Genomic DNA, 9,077 nt, shown 5'->3' with positions numbered 1-9,077 from the left:
GTGCCAAATTTCACTAAATTCGGGCAAATCTATTATAGATATAGGATACATAATATATTATATTAGATTATGACAACTTTTAATTCTAATAATAGAACACGTTCATTGTATCATAATGTCATAAAGAATAATTATTTTGAATTTTATATGATTTAGATTAGAAATTGACCATTGTACAATGTACTTTCATGTATCTTATGTGCAAATAAAACATATATTCTATTCTATTCGAGAGTTATGGGGTATTATACAGATTACAGACAAAGTGGTTGCAAAACCGTCAAGTTAGAACTTGGAACTCCGCTAAGCAGTTACACAGTGACATAACGTCACTGTGGTTAAACCCATTAAAAAAATCGTTCGTTCAATAATATTTAGACATTGACTATCGAGTCGGAATCTTCTAGTCGGTTCTACCCCGCCCATATCACGAATAAGCGATATACTCGTAATATTACTCATCCAACATTAATGTTGTGAATTAATAGACCAATTTGGAACCGAATCAATTTCACATATGGGAATTTCTCTTGGATATATTCATCATTTATTTATATAAAAACATATTATAACATGAACATGTGAGAAATCAGATAGTACAGCATATAGGTATAACTTGAAATTAGAATTGAAAAGGTACCTTAACTACACACTATACTTATCTACTAATATGTTTGTGTACCTACCCATTACTCATCATGTGATTTGCAAATCATAATATTTGATACAGTGTGATGGGAAGGTGAAATTAGTGGAGATGTCAAAAATCCTGATTTCCTCTTCACTTTGATTAGACAGTAATATTAGTGATTAGTGGAGATGTCAAAACTACCACTTTCCCAATTTTATTACTATGTTAGTATTAGTGGGGACATCAAAACTACCAATTTCCTTTTCAAGGTAAAATAATAATTATAATTGGAGGAGACGCTTAAACTACTGAATTTCTTCTTACATTGATAAATTAACAATATTAGTGGAGATGTCATAACTACAAATTTTATTGTCATGATGATAAAATTTGTGGAGATGTCAAAACTACAAGCAAAATAATTTGAAGTTTTTACAGACACTGTAGGTCTTTTTAATGTAGGTAGGATGTAGGTATTTTTAAATTTTCTTAGATGTTTCGAAACTTTTTCAAACACTGTAGGTATCACTAGCGTTGTGAAATGTAGGTAAATGTACCTACTATCTATTTTAATATGTGATTTATGACTGTCGGACTGCAAGACTATTATGAAAATAGTCATTATACATAGACTGGATAACTGGATATTATAGTATGAATGATGGGCACCCATATAGTCTTATAGTCCCATATTAGAATTTCACTTTCACTGAACAAAATACAGAGTGATTCCATGAAGCATAGTTAGCCAACCTTCTGGTTCGAGTCCAAGTAATAAAATATAGCACAAAGTATCTCCTATTCGAAGAACGAAGTTCATGATGCTTATTTCTACCTTAATCTTTGTCCCACTTTTCTTCTCTTTCTAAGACTCTTCTCTTTCTTCCTCCTCCTCTTCCTCCCTCCTCCTCCTCCTTCTCCTCCCCAATATTTCTTCCTTAATACCCTCCTCCCTGGCTCCTCCAATAATCTTCGTCCTATTCCATTCCCCTTTTGTAAGCGCTAGGGGTTCGATTCCCGCCCGGGGCGGATTTTATCCTGATGGGATAATGTTCGTTCTCGGAACGGCGGGCTTTCTCCTATCCTGTCTTCCTTCTCTCTTCGATTTCGGGACGATAAGACCATAGCAGTTACAGTTCCCTCTGTCAAACCTCTTAAAAAAAATCCATTACCCTTTTCTAGGACACCCATCTTTTCGTGGCCACACACTTTCATGAAAAATAAATATCACGAAAGGTAGAAGGGGAAAGGGAGCGGGAATTTTCCCTCCCTAAAGAGGAAATGATCGGGATAAAAGGGTTTTTTTGCTTCAGATCTCATAAAACGTGACAGCCAAGTGAGCATATGTCTGGCAACACTGCGCCACTATAAAGTGGGAATTTATTATTGTAATTTTGCAGGAAAGGAGGGAAAAGAAACTTAGGAGAGGGGAGAAAGACTGAGGGTCGAGGGAAAAAGGGATAAAGGTGGGAGGTGGGTAGAGATGGAGGGAAATTTTGTAGGCTGGAGGGGGAAATAATGGACGGGGTGGGAAATTTAGGACGAGAAGGGATGGAGGGTTTTTTTTTAAAGAATGTTGAGTAGCATAATCTTATATCTTTTATACAGTCATAGGTTGTTTGCGAAATAAAGGAGGTTCAATGTGCATTTTTGTGCTTGGTGCCTTGGTCTAGTACCTACCTACGTAAGCCAGGGCTCACCATATCGAATTATCTCAGCATTTAGATTGATGGAGGATTCACATGTACTTACGAGTATTCTGGTCAGTCTAGGATTAAGGATAATCCGTGGAAGTAGTAAGCCCCGCCCTTAGTAGATACACTTGGGAAGTATAGTGTTTAAGATTTTATACATGGAAATGTGCAGTAGTTTTTCAATCAAATTGGGTTTTTGAGGTGGTTTTCCCTGTTTTACAAATCAATTTACAAAAGTCACTAATGACCTCAACAACAACATTTTTTTACTGACCTCAGCACTAAAATTGTCCTAAAGAAAAATTTCTCCTAACTTTCCCAACACCCGATACTGCTTGCGGGGGCAAAAAATATAAAGGTTTAAAAAAGGTAAAGAAAAACGTACTTAGTATCAAAAAGGAAGGAGAAAAAGACGGTAAGGCTCATTTAAAATTCACAGCCTTCAAGTCGAAGTTGTAAAGAGGTAGAAATCATGCGTCTAAATATAAGATGTCAATTCCATAGACGCTGGAACCTTACACCTCTCTCGCTAACCTCCCTTGTAGGTAGTAAATATTTTAACACTTCCTCTCCTGATGGAGAATACAGGGTTGTACAGAAAAATAGGAACACTAAAAAGACGCTGGAACCTTACACCTCTCTCGCTAACCTCCCTTGTAGGTAGTAAATATTTTAACACTTCCTCTCCTGATGGAGAATACAGGGTAGTACAGAAAAATAGGAACACTAAAAAAAATTCCCCCAGAAAATGTCAATATCTACAGTCTCTACTAACGTGGTGGAGATTTACTGCAGTTTTACCTGATCCTCTGGAAGACATCCATGGAAAACGCCTAACAAAACAGCTACTGAAGATCGCCCAGATCTTCGAGCTTAGTTAGGAATCAGCTTAACTTCGTCCACAAAAAGTTAACACTTCCTCTCCTGATGGAGAATACAGGGTTGTACAGAAAAATAGGAACACTAAAAAAAAATTCCCCCAGAAAATGTAACTCTCTACAGTCTCTCCTAACGTGGTGGAGATTTACTGCAGTTTTACCTGATCCTCTGGAAGACATCCATGGAAAACAGCTACTGAAGATCGCCCAGATCTTCGAGCTCAGTTAGGAATCAGCTTAACTTCGTACACAAAAACCCCACTCTGAGGCTTAGGTGTAGGGGAAAACAGCCGTAAAAGTTGGGTTAAGCTCACTGCGCGAATCCCCCTTTATATAAATGACCAAATGCCCATAGAACGTCAAGATAAAGTGCCTGCGCAGTTTTTGTTTTTTTTTTAAAAAAAAACCAAAACCCCCAAAAAACGAAAAAAAAAAGTGCCTTTTTTTTTTTTTTTTTTTTTTTTTTTTTTGAGATACCCTGTAAGTTCCCATATCTAGATGCAATTTTCTATACTCGATCTCAAATTGACAGGGTGAACTTGAAATAAATTGAACTTGTTTCCAAGAATTCGAAAAAGGAAATGTGTGTCAGAAATGTCATTAGTTCGTAACTAACTAGGTACCTATTTTCTATGTAGGTAATTATTTTTTACTAGTCTCGTTGATCTTGTGAGTTCAAACTTGACTAATAATAACCTTAGAATAGAATACCTATATCTTGGTCATCCTGGCCGAATAGGACTGAAATGTCCCTTTACCCCAGCAGTCTGAACTAGGTTAGGTTTGATTTTCAACCTTATATTGTTCTTGTATCTCTAGGTATTGTTTCAGTTATTCAGTTGTTAAAATGCTCACATAGGTACTTGTTAAATGTCTTCTTAATATAGGTACTGATTTATATGAATTTTATTTGTGTTCTAATTTGTTAACCCTTTTTATTTGTTACAGGTAAATAAAAAGAATGTCTGCAAAGGTTGAGATTTGAGTTAAAATTATTGCAACAGGTAAAACAGGTTCAAATTTGGTAAGTCAAACTCAGAATAATAACCTTAGAATAGAATACCTATACCTTGGTCATCCTGGCCGAATAGGACTGAAATGTCCCTTTACCCCAGCAGTCTGAACTACGTTAGGTTTGATTTTCAACTTTATATTGTTCTTGTACCTCTAGGTATTGTTTCAGTTATTCAGTTGTTTAAATGCTCACATATGTAGGTACTTGTTAAACGTAGTCTGGTACTGATTTATATGTATTTTATTTGTATTCTAATTTGTTAACCCTTTTTATTTGTTACAGGTAAATAAAAAGAATGTCTGCAAAGGTTGAGATTTGAGTTAAAATTATTGCAACAGGTTCAAATTTGGTAAGTCAAACTCAATCAGGAAAAGGGTGGGTTCCTAAAGTCAGTTCTTAATTTTTGAAAATTTCACTTTCTTTTCTGCTCACTACGACTTTTGTCACGTCCCAGTATGATTTGAAATCTAAAAGTCCATCACTATTCACTATAGACCTTGTTGAAGACTTCAAGCATAGATAGCATAAAATGTCTGAGTTTCCCAGATAGAGGAATCTCCTAGGTTGATTTCCGATGCAAGTCTTGTACATTTTCTCGAAGAGGAGGAGGAAAAGGAGGAGGAGGAGAAGGAGGAAAAGGAGGAGGAAGAAGAGGAGGAGGAAAAGGAGGAGGAGGAGGAGGAGGAGGAGGGAGTGTTGATTTACGTCTTGACACTATGTAATGAACTTGAGAATATGACGATGGGAGGGAGGCAGAATTTGAATGAAGTGAAAAACTCTTTGGATTACTATACCTACTTACCAACACTATAGGTACCTACCTAAAGAAGAAGATACCTACCTACCTACCAAGTATACCTTATATATACCTTCTTACCTATCAGGTATATCTTCTAATTTTCTATCTACTCACCTAACTTTCTTCCTTCCTACTAGAGATGTGGAAAGAGTGAGTTTTAAAGAACTACTCTTTTCAGTGAACTACTCAGTCAGTGAGTCAGATACTAAAACATGCTCTCTCTCCCTCAGTCTCACAAATCCATCTCATTTGCCTAAAACGTCAGTTTTTCTTATCTAGGGCAGCAAAGTCGATACAGAGAGAGAGAGGGAGAGGGAGAGAGAGAGAGAGAGAAGAGAGGTGTAGGAAAATTCCTTGATCTTTGTAATGGAAGTCAAAGTCAAAAGCGGGCTTTACATAACTCGTTCGACGAATTCTCTTGTTTGTACGAGAATGTACTAGATTTTCTTTAGTTACAATTTTGTCTGTGTATAAGTATTTTTTGTACTATGACTACTAAGTATATTTGTGAGAATTTCTAGTTTGTATGCACGAGCTTTGCTTTATCGTACAGGTACCTACATAGTACGAGGGGTGTTCGATAAGTCTGGTAAAAATTTATTGAAAATCCAATTGATCTGTAATCCCCCTTTGGAGGATAATGTATGTAGCCATGTGTAGTGTAGCCTAGTAAAGTTGGTTTGGAGTGTAGCGCAGTGTAGGAAAATTCCTTGATCTTTGTAATGGAAGTCAAAGTCAAAAGCGGGCTTTACATAACTCGTTCGACGAATTCTCTTGTTTGTATGTTTGTACGAGAATGTACTAGATTTTCTTTAGCTACAATTTTGTCTGTGTATAAGTATTTTTTGTACTATGACTACTAAGTATATTTGTGAGGATTTCTAGTTTCTATGTACGAGCTTTGCTTTATCGTACGGGTACCTATACTGGAGGGGTGTTCGATAAGTCTGGTAAAAATTTATTGAAAATCCAATTGATCTGTAATCTTTACCCCTTTGGAGGATAATGTATGTAGCCATGTGTAGTGTAACCTAGTAAAGTTGGTTTGGAGTGTTTGTAAGTGCTATAGGGCGCGCACGGTTATAGAACATTATCCTATTCGTTCTCAGAACGGCTGGCTTTCTCCTCTCCGCTTTCGGGACGTTGGAAGTTACAGTTCCATCCATCAGACCTCTTGGAATAAGTATAAAAAAATCTCCTATTTTTACCTGACTTATCAACCGAACCTCGTAAAGAAACAAGTACCTACAATTTTGTATGTACAGTACATAGGTACGATTTTGTATATGTAGGTATGGTTTTGCTTGGAAGTACATATACGTATCGTTTTGTATGCAGGTATGTTTGTTAGAATTTCTTGAATGTATGTTAAAGTTTTGTTTGTGTGTGTAGGACAGGAGGACAAAACAACAACGATATAGCTCTTGAGCTCTTCTCTCACATCTTTTGTTTTCAACGGGAAACTTTTCTGTGGCAAAAGAAACTTTCACCCGAAAAAAGAAATTAAGTTTGAAGTGTTAATTTTTTAATTCGGGACAAAACTTTTTCAGTCAACCGCCACCATCTTCCTTCTCCTCCTCCTCCTCCTTCTTCTCCTCCTCCTCCTCCTCCTCCTCCTCCTAATCTTCTTCTTTTTCTTCTTCTTGCTCTTCTTCCTTATCATCTTGTTCCCTCCTCTTTTTCCTCATCATTCTCTTATTCCTCCTCCTCCTTCTCCTTCTCCTTTCTGTTTTGCTTTTCATCTTCCTCCTTTTATTTTTCTTCTTCATCCTCCTCCTCCTCTTGTTCCTTATCCTTCTCTTCTTCCTCCCTATCCTCCCTATCCTCTTTATCTTTTTGTTCCTTCCCCTTCTCTTCTCCGCCCTCCTCCTCGATTTTGTTTCTCCTTCTTGCTTTTCTCTTCCTTCTCTTTCTCCTTCTTATCGTCCCCGTCCCTCTCGATTTGGTTTGCACTATGAGAGCACCTCCATAGCTTGTTTTAAACTTTCGTATGCGTCAAATGGGTGGGATGGAGGGTGGAGGAGAGATATAATTGGAGGTGAAAGAGGTGGAAATGATGATACCGGAGAGAGGTGAGAATGTTGTGGGATTTTTTCTCAAGGGAATCTCCCTCCTTCCTAGAATTTCTTCTCCTCTCCCTCTCTTGACGTTTATGTGTAAGATTCTTCATAATATTTATACAATTATACTGCATTTTTTAGTCATCCTTTTTGGCGGATAGAATAGAATGTGTTTATCTTGCTGGGATAGGACTGAAAAGTCCCTTTACCCCCGCAGTCTAAACTAGGTCTTGTGGGTTTGTATTTGTACCTATGTATCTTAATACTGCTTTTGCATTATACCCGGAAGGCATTATTTCAAAGCACATCGCCAGCCTAGTTAGCTTAGTTGGTAGTGCGTCTGCCTTGTAAGCGCTAGGCCGCGGGTTCGATTCCCGCCCGGGGCGGGGATAATGTTCGTTCTCGGAACGGCTGGCTTTCCTCCTATCCTGTCTTCCTTCTCTCTTCGATTTCGGGACGATAAGACTTCTATTGTAAGCGCTAGGCCGCGGGTTCGATTCCCGCCCGGGGCGGATTTTATCCTGATGGGATAATGTTCGTTCTCGAGGCGGTAAGCGCTAGGCCGCGGGTTCGATTCCCGCCCGGGGCGGATTTTATCCTGGATAATGTTCGTTCTCGGAACGGCGCTAGACCCGGGTTCGATTCCCGCCCGGGGCGGATTTTATCCTGATGGGATAATGTTCGTTCTCGGAACGGCTGGCTTTCGTCCTACGGCATAAATTAAGTTAAGGTTCAGCCAGCCTAGCTAGCTTAGTTGGTAGTGCGTCTGCCTTGTAAGCGCTAGGCCACTGGGCTCGATTCCCGCCCGAGGCGGATTTTATCCTGATGGGATAATGTTCGTTCTCGGAACGGCTGGCTTTCTCCTATCCTCGATTCCCGCCCGGGCGGATTTTATCCTGATGGGATAATGTTCGTTCTCGGAACGGCTGGCTTTCTCCTATCCTGTCTTCCTTCTCTCTTCGGTTTCGGGACGATAAGACCCTAGCAGTTACAGTTCCCTCTGTCAAAACCTCTTTAAAAAAAAATCAAAGCACATCCATACCTATCCGGGGACGGAATAGTATAGTCAGGTTATTTCCGCACCCAGGATTCAAACCTTCCGGGTTGGCTCTGGGTTTACTAGTAAACCCTGTATAGGAAAGAGTCAAGATAGAAACTTTGCCACAAACATGATTATATTTTCATGCTTTGAAGATTTTTATGATTGCGAAAAATTTTGAATTTTCAAAAAGGGTGAAAAAAAACTTAAGAGAGAGAGAGAGAGAGAGAAAGAGTAGGTAAAAGGAGCGAGAGAGTAATTTCAAAAAGTTTATGCACTTCTCCTTCTTCTTCTTCTTCTTCTTCTTCTTCTTCTTCTTCTTCTTCTTCTTCTTCTTCTTCTTCTTCTTTTTCTTCTTCTTCTGCTCCTCCTCCTTCTTTTTCTTCTTCTTCTTCTTCTTCTTCCTTCTTTTTCTTCTTCTTCTTCTTCTCCGTTTTTCGTCCCACAAACACAAAATATGGGAGACAAATCTTCTACGTTTTTTGACATTTTGAACTATGTAGGTAGGTACCTACTTAAATATGTTCTTATTTTAAGGTTCAATCTTATCCATAATTTACATTATTATTGGTAAGTTCAGTCTTTTGGTACTATTACTACATACTTTTATAGGTGCGTTTTAGCTCTTGGGTTTATTTACCTTGAGAAAGTAGATAACTATTACTTTCTACTCTACGTTAGTTGTATGAGTCAAATCTTGTACCTTGTACTTAACTTCTCTTTCAACTTCCTTCTCCTTCTTCTTCTTCTTCTTCTTCTCCTCTCTCTCTCTCTCTCCTATTTCCTTTCTATTTACACATTATCTCTTTATCTCTAGGAAAAGGAGAAATGGAACTGTCTCTTTTTTTTGCTTCCAATCCTTCCTCTTTCTTTATCTCCCTCTCCTTCTTTCTCTCTCTCTCTCTCTCTCTCATATATTCTTACCACTCCCCTTTTTCCTCTCTTGCCCTCTCGTTTGTTT

The sequence above is a fragment of the Diaphorina citri genome, unplaced genomic scaffold, assembly GCF_000475195.1.
Source record: "Diaphorina citri unplaced genomic scaffold, Diaci psyllid genome assembly version 1.1 scaffold203, whole genome shotgun sequence".
Taxonomy (NCBI): domain Eukaryota; kingdom Metazoa; phylum Arthropoda; class Insecta; order Hemiptera; family Psyllidae; genus Diaphorina; species Diaphorina citri.
This window is presented reverse-complemented; position numbering follows the sequence as displayed.